Below are 16,362 nucleotides of genomic sequence, written 5' to 3'. Positions count from 1 at the left end.
AATGTACGGACCCCAGCTTCAGGAGACATGTAGGAAGTGGCCCAGGGAGGTTGTGTGAGTGGTATCTCCCACCTGATGAAGGTCAGTTTGTTGCAGTAGGATCCCTGCTGACAGGGTGGTGACCATACTCGCCACTGACAGGGCCCTGGGCCGGGACCCAGTGGAGCAGGGAGGGCCTGGGTCCCCCTACCCCAGCCATCAGCCCCTCCTTCCCCCCCGACTCTGGCTATTATGCCCCACAGCCCTGAACCCCAAGGGCAGTTGTATTGACTCTGGCTACTAGGACATGCTGCCCTGAACTCCAAGGGCAGTTATATTGACTCTGGCTATTAAGCCACACAGCCCTGATTTCCAGGGCAGTCATACTGATTCTGGTCATTGGGCCACAATGCCCTACCCCCAAGGGCATCCATATTGACTCTGGTCATTAGGCCACTCAGCCCTGATCCCCAGGGAAGCCATATTGACTCTGGCCATCGGGTCGTGCTGCTCTCAGCCCAGGGATAGTCAGGTAGACTGTAACCCCGGTAGTATCAGAACCCCGACCTGCCCCAAAACGAGACAGGGTGTGCATACCCTGCAAGAGGCAGAGCAGAGAATTGAACCTGGTTTTCCTAAATACTAAGTTAGAGTTCTAACCAGTGGGCCAGAAAAGATATTATGAGTTTATAATCATTAATAAAATTTGTAGTGAGTAATTTAAGATTAAATTATACAGAATTATCAAACTGCATACTTTGAGGTATAAAAGTATAAAAAAGGGTCACGAAAGCATTTTATTCTATCTTATATTGCATGGTCCACTGGGCTAAGGAGCAAATCTAGACTGTTGCATCCTAACTGATTATTTTGAGTGAACTCTAGGGAGATCTATGGGGGACAAAAAGAATACTTCCTACAAGACTGTGAACCAACAGTGGAGCCATTCCATGAAACTTACTGCAGCCTAATGCCTGGTGTACACCCCATGGCATTACCCCATCATTTTACTGAGGGCAGGAAAGGATTGGAGGAAAGGGCCAAAAGAATCCTCCAGTCCTCAACATGCCCATCCTCTGAACTGTTCTCACTCTGATCTCAAACTCACCCCATGCACGGCCAGAGAAGGAATCCCCACAGAGTTGAGTTCTGCACAATGGGGAGGATGTGTTTCCCCTAAAAGACACTTAACAGACCCTGCATTCCTAGTGCCCCAAACTGCATAGGTTCCACTGACATGCAGCAAATGGCTGCTTGTATGCATGGAAGAAAGAACAGAGTTTGCATCTAGCTACATGGGAGGCTTTTTCATCTCCTTCTGAAGCACCAGGTATTAATTAGTAGAGACTATTTTTCAGTTTTACTTTTTAGTTAGGGTAAATAGATAATTTTCTTTTCAGATGAAAAGACCAACTTTTACTCAAAACTTTGTGGGCTTGGTTTAATGTAGTGAGCTGACATTGATCATCAGTTGAAAACTTGTTGAAGGAGCATATAGTAATAACTTTATATACTTACAGCCCATGGGCTTATCTGATCCAAATGATGTGTTTATTTGATTCTACAACAGATTCAGATATTGCAGATTATAAGCTTCCATTTTTTTTTTAAAAGTGCATTTTTAGCCCTTATAGTTGTAACCCTTCTGCCCCTCTAGTTGGCAGCAACAAGGGCCGGGTTCAGTATCCAGGGGTTCCGTTTCAGTAACACAATGCATAACCGGCTCGAGCCCCCACCCAGTGACCTGGGACACTCACATACCACACCCCCCTGGGCACCTCTAGGAGGCAATACTTCCCCTCTCGCAAGCACGGAGTCTGAGTGTAGCAAAATCTTTTTTAATAAAGGAAGGAATCAATGCGGCATCCCATTGGAGAAACACCACAAACAGGGTTATAACACAAACCATAAACAAAAACCCACCTCCAAGTACGTTTGGCACTGTCCTTTTTCCGCTTAGGGTTTTAAGTCCAATCACCCCAAAGTCCAACAACCCAAAAGTCTCTGGTCAATGCCACCCCAGAGTTCGAGAGTCTATCTGTAGAGGTCCCTCCCCCCAGCCTGGGTAGAAAGGGGCACCTTACGTGCTCCAGGGCCAACTGCCCTGCCTCTCCGTGGGTTCTGCTTCCGCCTTCTCCACGAACTGCTCCGCTTCACCAGCCGCTCCACTCTGCTCCTCCAGCCGTCCTCAGGAACTGCTCCGCTCCACCAGCTGCTCTGCTCCATGAGCTGCTCTGCAAAACTGCTCGGCTCCGCTCACTCTGTGGGCCGCTCCACCTGTCCCGCAGCTACTCCGCTCTGCCAGCCACTCTGCTGCCACCAGCTGTCCCGTGATCCGCTCCAGCCGTCCCCGCAACTGCTCCACTCCGCCAGCTGCTCTGTTCCACAGCATATCTTCAGGCTCCCCCACTAGCTAGCACAATGCTCAGTGCTCTCAGCTAAGTCATTTCAGCTTTTTTGTGATTTCAACTCTTAGTGATCTCAGCTTTTAGTGGGGGAGCCCCAGTGCTAGTGCACCATTAGCCCAAAGTGAGTTCAGCTCAGCAACCTGTATTTAGATTCTTGAGGGAATAAAAAAATCAACTCTGACATTCCACAGTGGAGAGAGGAGGGGGTGTAACTGGTGCTTCTGGCTCCACAAGGAGCCTGCACCACCAGGCACAGATACCTGTCCCCAGCATCTCTACTTCACTGGGTTTTGGAACCCATGACCCTTGTCTAGCAAGTACCACCCAACTGAGGGTGAGTCATTTGTCACCAAGCAGTCCCACCGCTCAGCAATCTGGGATAGGGTAGGCGTGTCTATGCAAATAAACTCTCTGACATTCTTTCCACCAGATGTCAGGGTAGAGCTTATCCTGACTCTGCTTACATCGTTTTAAAGAAAAATTTTCAAAGATGACCCAACATAGTGCTTAGGCAATCTAAAACAACAGCTCTTAACAGCATTCATTTCAATAGGGTATTGTCTTTTAAGACTAACAATAACCTAAGGACAAGAATTTCAAATAATTGGGTGTGCAAGTATGCACCTTATTTGCATTTACCACTATTGTGTACAAATATCATATAACTGCTTGTTAAAATGTCCAAAAGTCAGAATCAGAAGCAGTTATAAAGTACTTTTTATAATTTTTCCCACTAAGTGATGTTGAATGCAACATAAATTTACTGCTATACAGCCATGTTTTTGAAGTGTTAACTAATTGTGCCTCAAATTTTGGGTGTCCAACTGTTGATACATCTTGTGCTTCATTTTCAGAGATACTTAGGACCCACAGCTCACAAGGGAAGCTTGCAAAAGGGACTTTATTCTCTACTGTCCTGCACCTTGCTTAGTCATTTATTTCTATGCAAAGAAGATGTAAAATGCTACAAAATTAGAATGGTACCACTTTCCCGTCTCTTTGAACAGGTGTAAATGTTGATGCAAGACTGGAGAATCAGTCCAGCTTTTCTTAGGTATTGGTTAGTGAAAGAGCCAGGACACTAGACTTGATGGTCTGATTTCTGAATATCGATTCTGTGTCCTATAGATTGCATATAATCAAGCAAGGCATTCTTACTGCTTGCTGGAAACTGTATGAGAGAAAATTTTAGGAGATTGGTCCAAAATAGAACACACTTGAATCCTAACTCTTGGCCTACAGATTTAGATTGAAATGCTCCAATTTCAACCATACTGAAGTCAATAAATAAATGTAGTGGAATAAATATACTATAATAGTGTAATTCTACATCCATACGCAGGAAAGGAGGTTTGCACAGGTGTTAAATCTGATACCGTAGCCTCCTCTTATTCCATCCCCATGCCCCCAGTAGTGTTCAATAATCAAACAAAAATGATAGGCAGCCCAAGAGTGTGTATGTATAGATTCATTTGTTTGGTATATATTAGTTATGTTCCATTTGGATGTCTTTGTCTATGCCTCCTATGACCAATTCAATCACTGAGGACTCATTTCAGGATGTTTCAATGGATGGCACTTTTATCTCAGTGGTGCCCACCTCCTCTCTGGGACCCCTGAGGTAAGGAAGCATTATGATCCCCACTTATAGATGGGAAATGGAGGCACAAAGAGGCCAAGTGACTTGCCCAAGGTCACACACAAAGTCTGTGGCAGATCAGGCAATTGAACTTGGGTTTCACCTGTCCGAGGCCAGTGCCTCAACCAATAGGCCATTGTTCCTCCCCTTCTTTTGGATAAGAAGGAAAAAATAAATGCAAGTGTTGTGTGGATATTTTTAAAAATGGATTTCATTTGAGAACTTTCTCAACTGTCTAAAATGTAATTTGTCTCCAAACGTATAGTATAGATTATTTTTCAGTAATCTCTGAGGAATAACATTGTGTGGTCCTGTAGTACCACTAGGTGGCACTGTCCTCACAGTATTCTATTGCTCAATTGATGCAGGATATCTTTAAGAAGAAAAAGCATACGTAAAATAAACCAAAAACGTAGCGTATACTATTTTCCCTTCTGTAGCCAGATCTAAACCTCTATACTTCAGATGAATTCAGTTCTCCAATATACGAGATTGCTGTGGGATCCTTGTATTCTGAATAAAAAATATTTCAAGGACTTATTTTCATACATCAGGCCCACAAGCATCGTTGTGTGTGCAACCATGTGCCTGCTTTGCACATGCACTTCTCCACGTGTGCTCAAAATGGGGCTTTGCACAGGTACATACAGAATCATGCATGCAAAACAAGCACATAACTGTCTGCAGAAAGTTGTGTGTGGGCAGGGCTGAAAAAGGGGAAGGGGGAAGGTAACTGTTCCAGGGCCCTGAGCAGCGGGGGTGGTATGGGGGGCGACCAACATCTGAATAAATAAAGTGAAATGAGAGAGAGTGAGGCTGCAGCAAATATGATGCACCAGGACTTCACATTTTTCTCATCAGGTCTGGCGGGAGGCCTGCTTGGAGAAAATTAGGTCCCTCAGAATGTTGTATTCATTATTAGAATCTATTAATTGTTAAGCTCTGACAAGGCTCTTAATGCTGTACAAAATGTAAAATAAAGATAGTTTCTGCCTTGTTATTGGCTCCCTGGCAGGTGTTGCAGAAAAACATCTTACGGAATTGGTTATGGAGGCTGCTCTGACAGGCTTGGCAGTGTTTGTCTGAAACCCCCCCAACCTATCAAGTGTTGACCCAGCTGTGAAATAGTTAAATGGGATCTGCTGACTCACTGAGGTAGCTTTGGATATAAGGGACGCTGGAGCAGTTGACTTGGAGAGAGCAGATTTAGGGAATGAACACTGGAAAATCAAACCAAATAAGGTTTGGTTTTCCCTTTTTGCTTGTTGAAATTAGTGAAATGCTGATTCAGGCTGTAAGTGACCAAATACAGCATAGACTATCTACTCACTCTGTATCAGTTCAAAAAGAGAAAACTAGAAATGAAGGAAATCAACTAACATTAATGGCAGAGCTGTAACCTTTAATCGGGACACAAGCATAAGGTAGTATTGTATCAAGGAACAAATTTAGTACTGTAGCTAAGGAAAACATAATGCAAAGTGCTTCTTTCATATGCAAGATATAAAATACCAATAGAGGGGCAATAACTGTTATAATTAAAAAAAGATCACTTACTAACATTTCCAGTAGTAAATGCTGATGTTCCACCACGATTAGAATTATAAGCTTTCTTAGTCATGAAATCATTTTTTAAAAAGTGCCCATTGTAAATGCCACATACTTGCATACAAAAAACACAGGCAGTATACTTAGAGAATTCTCAGATGTCTTCTAGAGTCTAGAATGTCTTAAAGGTAAATCATACATTAAAATAGACAAATCCAGAATTATTCATTCACAGAGAAAAGTTCCATTTATCCTAAGCAGATAAATTTAGAAACTGAACTTGATAATACGGAAAAGCTAGGAGTTAGTGAAAAGGTAGAACGCCAATAAAGTGCATTAGTTTTATGGTGTTATGAAGTGCTGAAGTTATAGCGGATGACGTTTCAAGATGGGTTTGACCGGGCTCCTAGTGGGGAGCCAGCTGTGGTCACTCAATTAGGGTGAATTGCAAAGAATGGGGCAGACAATCCCCATAAAGCTGGTTGATATTCCAATACTTAGATTCACCAAGCCAGCATAAAACAGCTTCTGCGTTACCTTACTGGCTACTCAGAAATCCAAACAACACAGTTCCCTTCAAGAGATCCAGCCTCATTCCTCCATCTAGGTACCCATGTCAAATATGATGAAAAATTTCTGTAAATCTTATTTCATCATATAAAAGAAAAGGTTCTACCAATCCCCAAAGGATCAGACACATTACCTCCCAGGTTATTGAATGTTTAGATCTTACCCAAATATGTGCTACAGCCAATTCTTAATGAAACTAAAATTTATTAAAAACAAAAGAGAGAGCGTATGGTTAAAGGATCGATATACATCCAGACACGAGTTCAATTCATTGAGGTGCAAATTCATAGCAGAGATGGTGAGCTTTGTTGTTGCAAAAAGTTATTTCAGAAACAGTTCTTAGTTTATAGTCCACTGTCCAAATATCATATTCAAGGCACACCAGCATAATTGGGACCTCAGCCTTGTGACTCAAACTTCCCCTGATGTAGCCTAAGCAGATCTGAGATGACAGAATCAGGACCCAAGAATCCTTTATACAATTCCATGTCTTTTTGACAAGTTGGAGTTCCTCAGGGAACAAAAGATAATTAGCCTGACTTTGAAGGAGGTTCATTACCAGTCCTTAGCTATAGAATTAATGTAAGGCCATTTGCTTGTTCCTCCACCATTCACAAACTATTTGCTATACATTTCAAAGAGAGATGAATACAGAGATATCTCTTATTTACAATTCATTTAAATGATAGGATTTCTTTTGACCTCTGAATTATGAGAATACAGCACAGACAGGCACTGTTGGTTACATTGATGTATATACACAAAAATACAAACATTATCTCCCCACGTGTTTTGAGGGTTATTTATTCTGCAGGATGTTTAACTCTTTCTAGCCATGTGTCACAATGGGATAAAAATCTAAAGGCTTGGATCCAAGAAAACGTCCCAATTCAAAAAAAATTGCTTAAGTACTTTCCTAAGAGCATGGCTACACTTGCAGATGTAGGGTATGTCTACATCTACAATTTTGCAGCGCTGGTTGTTACAGCTGTATTAGTACAGCTGTATAGGGCTAGCGCTGCAGAGTGGCCACACTTACAGCAACCAGCGCTGCAAGTGGTGTTAGATGTGGCCACACTGCAGCGCTGTTGGGCGGCTTCAAGGGGGGTTCGGGGAACGCGAGAGCAAACCGGGGAAGGAGACCAGCTTCGCCGCGGTTTGCTCTCGCGTTCCCCGAACCCCCCTGCAAACCGCAGGGAAGGAGACCTGCTTGCTCAGGGTTCGGGGAACGAGAGAGCAAACCACAGGGAAGGAGACCTGCTTGCACGGGGGTTCGGGGAACGCGAGAGCAAACCGGGGAAGGAGACCAGCTTCGCCGCAGTTTGCTCTCGCGTTCCCCGAGCCCCCCTGCAAACCGCAGGGAAGGAGACCTGCTTGCTCGGGGGTTCGGGGAACGCGAGAGCAAACTGGGGAAGGAGACCTGCTTGATTACCAGAGGCTTCCTCAGGTATGCTGGGATACCTGCTTATTCCACGGAGGTCAAGAAAAGCGCTGGTAAGTGTCTACACTTGATTACCAGCGCTGGATCACCAGCGCTGGATCCTCTACACCCGAGACAAAATGGGAGTACGGCCAGCGCTGCAAACAGGGAGTTGCAGCGCTGGTGATGCCCTGCAGATGTGTACACCTCCTAAGTTGCAGCGCTGTAACCCCCTCACCAGCGCTGCAACTTTGTGATGTAGACAAGCCCGTAGAGTGCTTGAGTTAAACCAGCCTTCGGAGACCACAGCAGAGAAAATGCTGCCGTGTGTTTACACTGTCAGCTACCAGTGCACGGGCGTGGCCACATTAGCAGCTCTTGCAACGCCACAAAGAGCAGCGCATTGTGGTAGCTAACCCAGCATGCAAGTGGCTGCAACGTGCTTTTCAAATGGGGTGGTGGTGGAGTGTGTCAGGGAGTGTGTTGTGTGTCTGTGTGGGGAGAGACAATGTGTTCTGAGGGGCAGTGTGTCAGCATGCTGTCTTGTAAATTCAGACAGCAGCAGACCCCCTCTCCTCCTACACACACTCACAACAGCAGCATTCCACACTAATGGTTTGCTTTGTCCTGGAGCAGATAAACATGCCGGATGTCAGAAACGGAGCTTTGAAAGGGGATATCCAGATGCCTGTAGCTGATTTCAAAACAATGACAAGAATGGCCATTTGGCTTCAGGTGATTATGGGACGTTTCTGGAGGCCAATCACAGCATAGTAATACAACACCTTGGGGGGGTTTCAGCTGGGGTGCAGCAAGCTTTATGCTTCTCGTGGAGGTGGATTACCAGGAGCGCTCCAGCTGCAGAGTCCAGGAGCTCTACGTGCCTTGCCCGTGTGGACACATCGGGAGTTAGGGCGCCCGGAGCTGCTTTAATGTGCTCTAACTTGCAAGTGTAACCAAGCCCTGAATCAAGGCCTTAAGAATTACAGTGAACGACTTCAGGCATTTCTATGCTACCAAATAGTAACCTTTCAGCAACTGGCTGTCAGCAACTGGTTTAGCTGAATCAGTGCTAGCCATGGTTTAGCTGTAAGTGTAGACAAAGAGCAGTTTCTAAATATCATTGCAGCAAATCAGTTTTACTGCCAATAGCTGCAACCTTTGAAGGCCCACATGTGTCTCTTAGGCAGGAAGGCAGCGAGACAAATTTGCCTCAAAACCCCTAAACACAGCAAAAAGAAGCTGTGCCCAGGTTGAAAAGGAGATAGCGACAACAGTTATGGGCGAAAAAAGGCACATCTGGAAACTGATCATAAAGCACTTGTCTTTAGCCCCACTTAGAACATAGGTCAATAGTTTTCCCTTCACTATCACATCTACAGATGCTACCTTTATGACAATGCCATAATCCAAGAATTCATGATTGTTACGGTAGCACAAGACAGTTTTGTTGTTTATAATTGTTGTCAGAGAAGCTGTGTAAAACAGGCATCTTCTTTCTCAATATGTAATACCAGATTTGGACAAGAAACAAATGAGTCATTAACCACTCACTAGTGAGCTTAGTATTATTTTGAGAGGTAAGCTGGGTGTCAGTATGAGATGCTTTTTCACTTCTCTCCCATCTGCTCGGTATTGTAGTTTAAAACGTGATTACAGCGCCATCTGGGATCCGGGCTATAGATGTATGAAACTTGTATCTAACTTATCAAAATATTGTTGCTCATATTGTTCGGTGTCGGTCCTGAATCCTTCCAGTTCATATCCTGGTTCAATTCTTCCAATCGGTACTTTTTTGGTTCTTGACTTTGAAACTTCTGTACCAAATCCATAGGCTTGGAAGGCTTCATGGCATTCACTCCACTCCACACCATGGGCGCTTGTGGGACAGTTAGGAGGGATGTGATTGTTTCAAAAACCTATTTTGAAAAAAAATACTTGCAGATTAAAAAAAAGGGTTTTGTGCTGTAAGTGCCTTTAACATGTATGTAATACCAATACGTACAGAGTATTTAAAGTATTCAAGTACAAGTGTGAAGAGTGATTCAAAATGCTTACGTATGTACTTAAGAACATGGCAACACAGCTTTTGTCTAAGGGCCTCTCTACACAGAGGAGAAATGCAGATGATGAAGGTGTGATTTCTAAAGCGCACCATTTTGCTCATTAATTGGTTCATGTAGACCCTGCTGGTGCACACGAAAGGTTCCTTAGTGCACTTTAACATGGTGCTGTTCAAAACACAACTATCTTAGGGAACATTACGGTATGTACGACGGTAAATGAGTAATGTATATAATATACAGTATTACAGTATGTGTGTAAGACACAATATATTCATTTCAGTATATACAAAAAGAGCCCCTCAAAACCACTGATGTATTGACAGCGACATAAAGCTCAAAAATTGCTTAAAAATAAATCCCTCAAAATGAAAGTAATAAACCCCCAAAGCAGAAGCCCTACCTATATACAAAATAGCCAGTTCATTACAATACATTTAAATGATAACTTTTTATTTTCCTTAATGCAATGGAGCAACTGCGGCAAATTCTCTGCAGATCATAGTCTCTGAGAGCAGTTAGATTAGGTCACCTAGTGGATCCTTTCCTTTGCTAATTTCTATGATTCTGGCCTACTAGAGGTGGAGTTTTGCACTGCTTTGTTCAGGAGAAGAAGATTTGATTCCTGGTTCTAGTATATTACTTTCTCCATGAGCTGGTAGAGCTGTCAGAACAGTGTGTTTGTTTTACTGGGGAAGGGAGCAAGTCACTTAACAGTGCGTCCTGTAGCCAAACCAATGGACGGCAGTGCCAGCCTTTGGATAGCTAGATGGGGTCAGTCCCCTTGCTGAACATTGACTACTTAAGCCCTGGTAAAGTGGAATCTTATTGGCATGCCCAGAGGTGACAACATATTTGTGATCTCAGAAGACCTGTCAGAATATCTACACCCTGATGATAATTCTTTGCAAGATCATTCCCGTCCATGCAGTTTGGTTTCTCATCCTGTCCTAGAACTGATGAGTGTTTCATAGCCCTTGAAATTCTGCTATTTTGTTATACTTGCTGCTTGTGTTTATATTTTGTTACCAGTAACCTGGAATCTGAAATGAATGGACATATTGTAGTGTATTATGTTTTCATATTCAGATCTGGATATGGCCAGCGTAATGACTGTATTAAAGTTATTGGCAGAGGGTCCAATCCTGTGCAGTGGGAGGCCTTCCACTTATTTCAGTGAGAGAAGGATCAGACCCAAAGTGGGATGTTTTGAACTCTACTGGGGAGCATTGCCTTACAAAGCTCTAAAGCAAGAATATGTAAAAATGGATCCAGGAATTCCAAAAGATCAAACGTGAGATAATCTGGGTTTCGGGGGTTTTTTTATGTTAAATCCAGAGCTCTCCGAATGAGCCATTTAGAATTTCTGCACAGCCCCAAAATAATACGTTGTTCTAAGAGGCATCTGCAAACAGACTGCATGTGTAAAATGTGAAAATCATAATAGAGAGGATGAAAGGAACTCCATGTTTCTGGGTTTGATTTCTTTAGCCACAAAGTGGCCTTCTTTTCAGATACTTGTCCTAGATAAAAATATTGTTTATGAAACTTTCAACAATCAAAAGGTTAAAAAAAAATTAAACATTTCATTTGACCTGAACAAAATATTTTGTTTTGCTTTTAAACATTTTTATGTTTTGTTTTCCATTTTAAACAATAAATAAATAAAAGAATAAAATTAAAGAACAAAAAGTCATCTTGAATTGAAAAATCACACAGTTTTGTGTTGCAAATGTTGAAACAGTTTTTTCCCCCAAATAAACAATTCAGCAAAATCAACATGAGTTCCCAAAACATGTTGGTGTTGCCAAATATGCATTATTATTATTTTTGCGGGGGGAAAAAGGTTTTGATCAAAAAACTTTGCCTAGCTCTATTCTCTCCTCTTTAACTGGTGAGGCTGGTTAGGTAAGGTTTCAGAGTTAGTCTGGGGCTACCTCTAGACTACCCGCCGTATCGGCAGGTTAAAATCGATTGCTCGGGGATCGATATATTGCGTCTCATCTCAACGCGATATATCGATCCCTGAGCGCGCTTATATCGATTCCGGAACTCCACCAACCCCAACGGAGTTGCGGAATCGACAGGGGGAGCCGCGGACATCGATCCCGCGCAGTGAGGACGGGTGAGTAATCCGATCTTAGATATTCGACTTCAGCTACGTTATTCACGTAGCTGAAGTTGCGTATCGAAGATCAATTTCCCCCCGTAGTGTAGACCAGCCCTGTATCTGCAAAAAGAACAGGAGTACTTGTGGCACCTTAGTGACTAACAAATTTATTTGAGCATAAGCTTTCATGGGCTACAGCCCACTTCATCGGATGCATAGAATGGAACATATAATTCCACATAATCCACTCATTCTGGCTATGAGGGAATAGGAATTAAAACAAAGCACTTAGGTGTTAATGTTGCCAAAGGAGTAGTGGAAACCTTTGTGTTTCTGCTGCACAAGCAGTAGAGCGGATGCAAAGGGGATTTGCAAACCCTACTCAGCATTGCGCCCAGCCATTTGGGGGAGTCTTTGAATGGCTGCAGGCAAGCCAGTACTGGTGGTGAGATGTGGGAGGGAGACTAGAGGATTCTTGGGTCCATCCCCATGCACAGTGGGGGAAGTTGCTTGTGCCACTCAGGCCTTGGCTACACCGGCGCTTTACAGCGCTGCAACTTTCTCGCTCGGGGTGTGAAAAAACACCCCCGAGTGCAGCAAGTTACAGCGCTGTAAAGCGCCAGTGTAAACACTGCCCCAGCACTGGGATCGCGGCTCCTAGCGCTGCAAGCTAATCCCGACGGGGAGGTGGAGTACCTGCAGCGCGGAGCTCTCCCAGCGCTGGCGCCGCAACCACACTCACACTTCATAGCGCTGCCATGGAGCGCTGTACAGCTGCAAATGTAGCCATACTCTGAGACTAGTCCTCTCCATGGCCTGGGGGAAGGATTTCTCTCCTACCTTGTCTCTTTGCAGGTCATCAGTTTCAGTATGGTCAGGCCCAGCCATTGGAAAATCACGAGTCAGATCCTGAAAATCCATGAGATTAATCTAAAAACCAGGGTTCTTTTTTTTTTTTTAAAGTATTGTTTTTTCCTTTCTCATTTTTGAGCCTTTAGGGTTCAAACTGTCAAGAGGTTCTCCACAACTTCATGGCTAGACACTGTTTTAAACAAAAAGAGAGCCAAGTTTGTCACATATTCACATGGCTTAAGTGGAGCTTTATGAAAACATCAGTAACTGCAAGCTTTACATTCAAGTTGTGAGAGTGGGCAACTCTGAGAATTTGCCCCCTTGATGCTTGGACTAGAAAGAGGGTGATCAGATGTCCCGATATTTGGGGGTTTTTTCTTATAAAGGCTCCTATTACCCTCCACCCCTGTCCATAGACTCATAGACTCATAGACTCTAGGACTGGAAGAGACCTCGAGAGGTCATCGAGTCCAGTCCCCTGCCCTCATGGACCAGATTTTTCACACTCGCTATCTGGTCACCCTAACTAGAAAGAAGACACAACAATGCACTCTTGCTTGTTGCCTGTAGGGCAGGCTTTGTTACGATAAAATACCTTTCATTGGTTTATTCTGAAACTGATTCTTGTGTTTCCATTACGTAGAGCACAGTGATGAAGTGGAGATCCATCTAGAAGAAATGTATTCATCACAGTGCGCTGGTGACCCTTATGTCTGTATACATGAGGCCATGAAGGATTAAACAGTGAAGTGTGTCTAAGGCTCTGTAAATATTATCTGTTATACTTGGCAGGGACACAGGAAGATGTAAAAGCATTTGATACAGTGTCAACACAATGTCAGCGCTTTCTTATGTGAATAGGAATACTTCAGTGTTCATACAGAGTTAGTTTGTATTCTAAATCTGGATAGCACACCAATATTAGAGTCTCATATAAAACATTTGATTTTGAGAGAAGGTTTGTAGTTTTCGTAAAACTAAACAGAAACAGACTAATATTTATATGCGATTTGATAGGAGTAATTTCAGAAGGCAACAATTTTGCCAGGGGCTGAGTCATAACAGGGCAGAGAATATAAAACATTTTAAGAACAGGCCAATGCCATCTTGGTTGCCTTTCTTTGTTAATCCTAATCCCAAATTTCTGATTTTTACCGTGCCCTCCTAAATCCCTACCTTCTGTTATAGAGCTGCTGCAGTGACTTCATGGTTAAAGTTACAGCTCACAGTTATCAATTCTACCCCCAAATCCCTCACTGTATTCTTCTTTTCACCTCACATTTCTCGGTGTGGCTTCCTGCACAAGAAGGACATATGTGAGAAAATCTCTGGCTAACTGGACAGGTTGTTTTAGAGATCTGAGAGTCTGAAAAATGAATGTTGTTTTATTCTGTTTTGTTAGTCACTTAACATTTAAAAAATGTTTGGGACATCGTTATCTAAAAATTGACTTCGTCTAGGAACTCCAAATAAATTTTATTAATTTGCCCTCTGTGTGACTAGTGCAATCGTTTTTGAAAAGATATATACAGTGAGAGAAAAGAGAGAAGGAGATCTCACTGGGATTTATACATTGCTTCATAAATCTGCTGGGCTTTGATGTTTATAAACCCTGCTCATGGAGATGGATGAGCTTACACACATTCCAGTCAAAACAGATATGGTAAAGGAGTTTAAAATAGGGCTGTCGAGCAATTAAAAAAATTAACCACAATTAATCGCGTGATTAATCACACTGTTAAACAATAATAGAATACCATTTATTTAAATATTTTGGATGTTTTCTACATTTTTCAAATATATTGATTTCAGTTACAACACAGAATACAAAGCGTACAGTGCTCGCTTTATATTTATTGTTGATTACAAATATTTGCATTGTGAATAACAAAAGAAATGGTATTTTTCAGTTCACCTTATACAAGTACTGTAGTGCAATCTTTTTATAATGAAAGTTGAACTTACAAATGTAGAATTATGTACAAAAAATTTTTGCATTCAAAAATAAAACAATGTAAAACTTTAGAACCTACACGTCCACTCAGTCCTACTTCAGCCAATCGCTCAGACAAACAAGTTTGGTTACAATTTGCAGGCGCTAATGCTGCCCATGTCTTGTTTACAATGTCATCTGAAAATGAGAACAGGCATTTGCATGGCACTGTTGTAGGTGGCATCGCAAGATATTTACGTGCCAGATGCACTAAAGATTCATGTGTTGCTTCATGCTTCAACCACCATTCCAGAATATATGCGTCCATGCTGATGACCGGTTTTACTCGATAACAGTTCAAAGGAGAGTGGACCAATGCATATTCATTTTCATCATCTGAGTCAGATGTGACCAGCAGAAGGTTGATTTTCTTTTTTGGTGGTTTGGGTTTTATAGTTTCCTCATCAGAGTGTTGTTCTTTTAAGACTTCTCCACCCCTTGTCCCTCTCAGATTTTGGATGGCACTTCAGATTCTTAAACCTTGGGTCGAGTGCTGTATCTATCCTTAGAAATCTCACATTGGTACCTTCTTTGCGTTTTGTCACATCTGCTGTGAAAATGTTCTTAAAACGGACATGTGCTGGGTCATCATCTGAGACAGCTATAACATGAAATATATGGCAGAATGCGGGTAAAACAGAACAGGAGACATACAATTCTCCTCCATGGAGTTCAGTCACAAATTTAATTTAATGCATTATTTTTTTGACGAGCATCACCAGCATGGAAGCATGTCTTCTGGAATGGTGGCCGAAGCATGAAGGGGCATATGAATGTTTAGCATATCTGGCACGTAAATACCTTGCTGTGAGCTGGGGCCAAGGGGTTCACAGTGTGGGAGGTGGCTTTAGGGGTGAGGGGTGCAAGCTCTAGGAGGGAGTTTGGGTGCAGGAGGGTGCTATGGCTGGGGCAGAGTGTTGGGCTGCAGGAGGGGGCATGGGGTGCTGGCTCTGGGGGGTGCTCAGAGAAGGCGCAGGTGCAGGAGGGAGTTCAGGATGCAGGAGAGGATATGGGGTGCTGGCTCTGGGAGGGAGCTCAGGGCTGGGGGTTGGCATGTGGTGTCCAGCTGGGGGGCACTTACCTCAGGTGGCTCCCAGGCGACAGCACAGCAGGGCTAAGGCAGGCTCCCTGCCTACCCTGGTCCCACTCAAGCACATTGGCACCTCCTCCCTATTATGAGTCAGGCCACCCCCTGCCAGCCAGTGGTGAACCACGTCGCCATGCCACTCCCGGAAGGGGCCAATGTGCCCCTGCAGCCCCTGGGCGGGCAGGGTGGGCAGAATGCCCCTCTCTGCAGGCACCACCCCTGCAGCACCCATTGACCACAGATCCCTGTTCCCGGCCAGTGAGGGCAGTGATTACAGGCAGGAGCAGCATGCAGAGACTCTTGCCCTTGTGTGGTTAGAGAGGTTGAAGTGTTCTCCCACTGGTTTTTGAATGTTATGATTCCTGATGTCAGATTTGTGTCCATTTATTCTTTTGCGTATTCTTCAGCCTCTCTAACCACTCAGTGACAGAATTGAAGGTGGCAATTTTGCAAAAAAAAACTTCAAAAACAGACTCCAAAGAGAGACTGCTGAACTTGAATTAATATGCAAATTAGATACAATTAACTTAGGCCTAAACAGAGACTGCGAATGGTTGGGTCATTACACTAATTGAATCTATTTCCCTGTGTTAAGTTCTCCTCACACCTTCTATGGGTCATCTTAATTATCACTTCAAAAGTTTTTTTTTTTTCTCCTGCTGATGATAGTTCATCTCAGTTGATTAGACTCTT

At 43.3% G+C, this 16,362-nt stretch overlaps 1 long non-coding RNA gene across 1 annotated transcript; it reads right to left on the bottom strand.

Annotated features, from left to right (window-relative positions):
- Nucleotides 1-7,138: 7,138 nt before the first annotated feature.
- LOC127030531 (uncharacterized) lies at nucleotides 7,139-7,832 on the bottom strand. Its single transcript, XR_007768403.1, has 3 exons — nucleotides 7,565-7,832; nucleotides 7,402-7,514; nucleotides 7,139-7,350 (listed from the first exon to the last, which is right to left on the bottom strand). It is a non-coding gene; the product is annotated as an uncharacterized LOC127030531 (long non-coding RNA).
- Between the last annotated feature and the right edge of the window lie 8,530 nt (nucleotides 7,833-16,362).

Source organism: Gopherus flavomarginatus, chromosome 10, assembly GCF_025201925.1.
Source record: "Gopherus flavomarginatus isolate rGopFla2 chromosome 10, rGopFla2.mat.asm, whole genome shotgun sequence".
Lineage (NCBI taxonomy): Eukaryota > Metazoa > Chordata > Testudines > Testudinidae > Gopherus > Gopherus flavomarginatus.
Note: the sequence above shows the minus strand (reverse complement) of the source record. Positions and strands in the feature narration are given on the sequence as shown.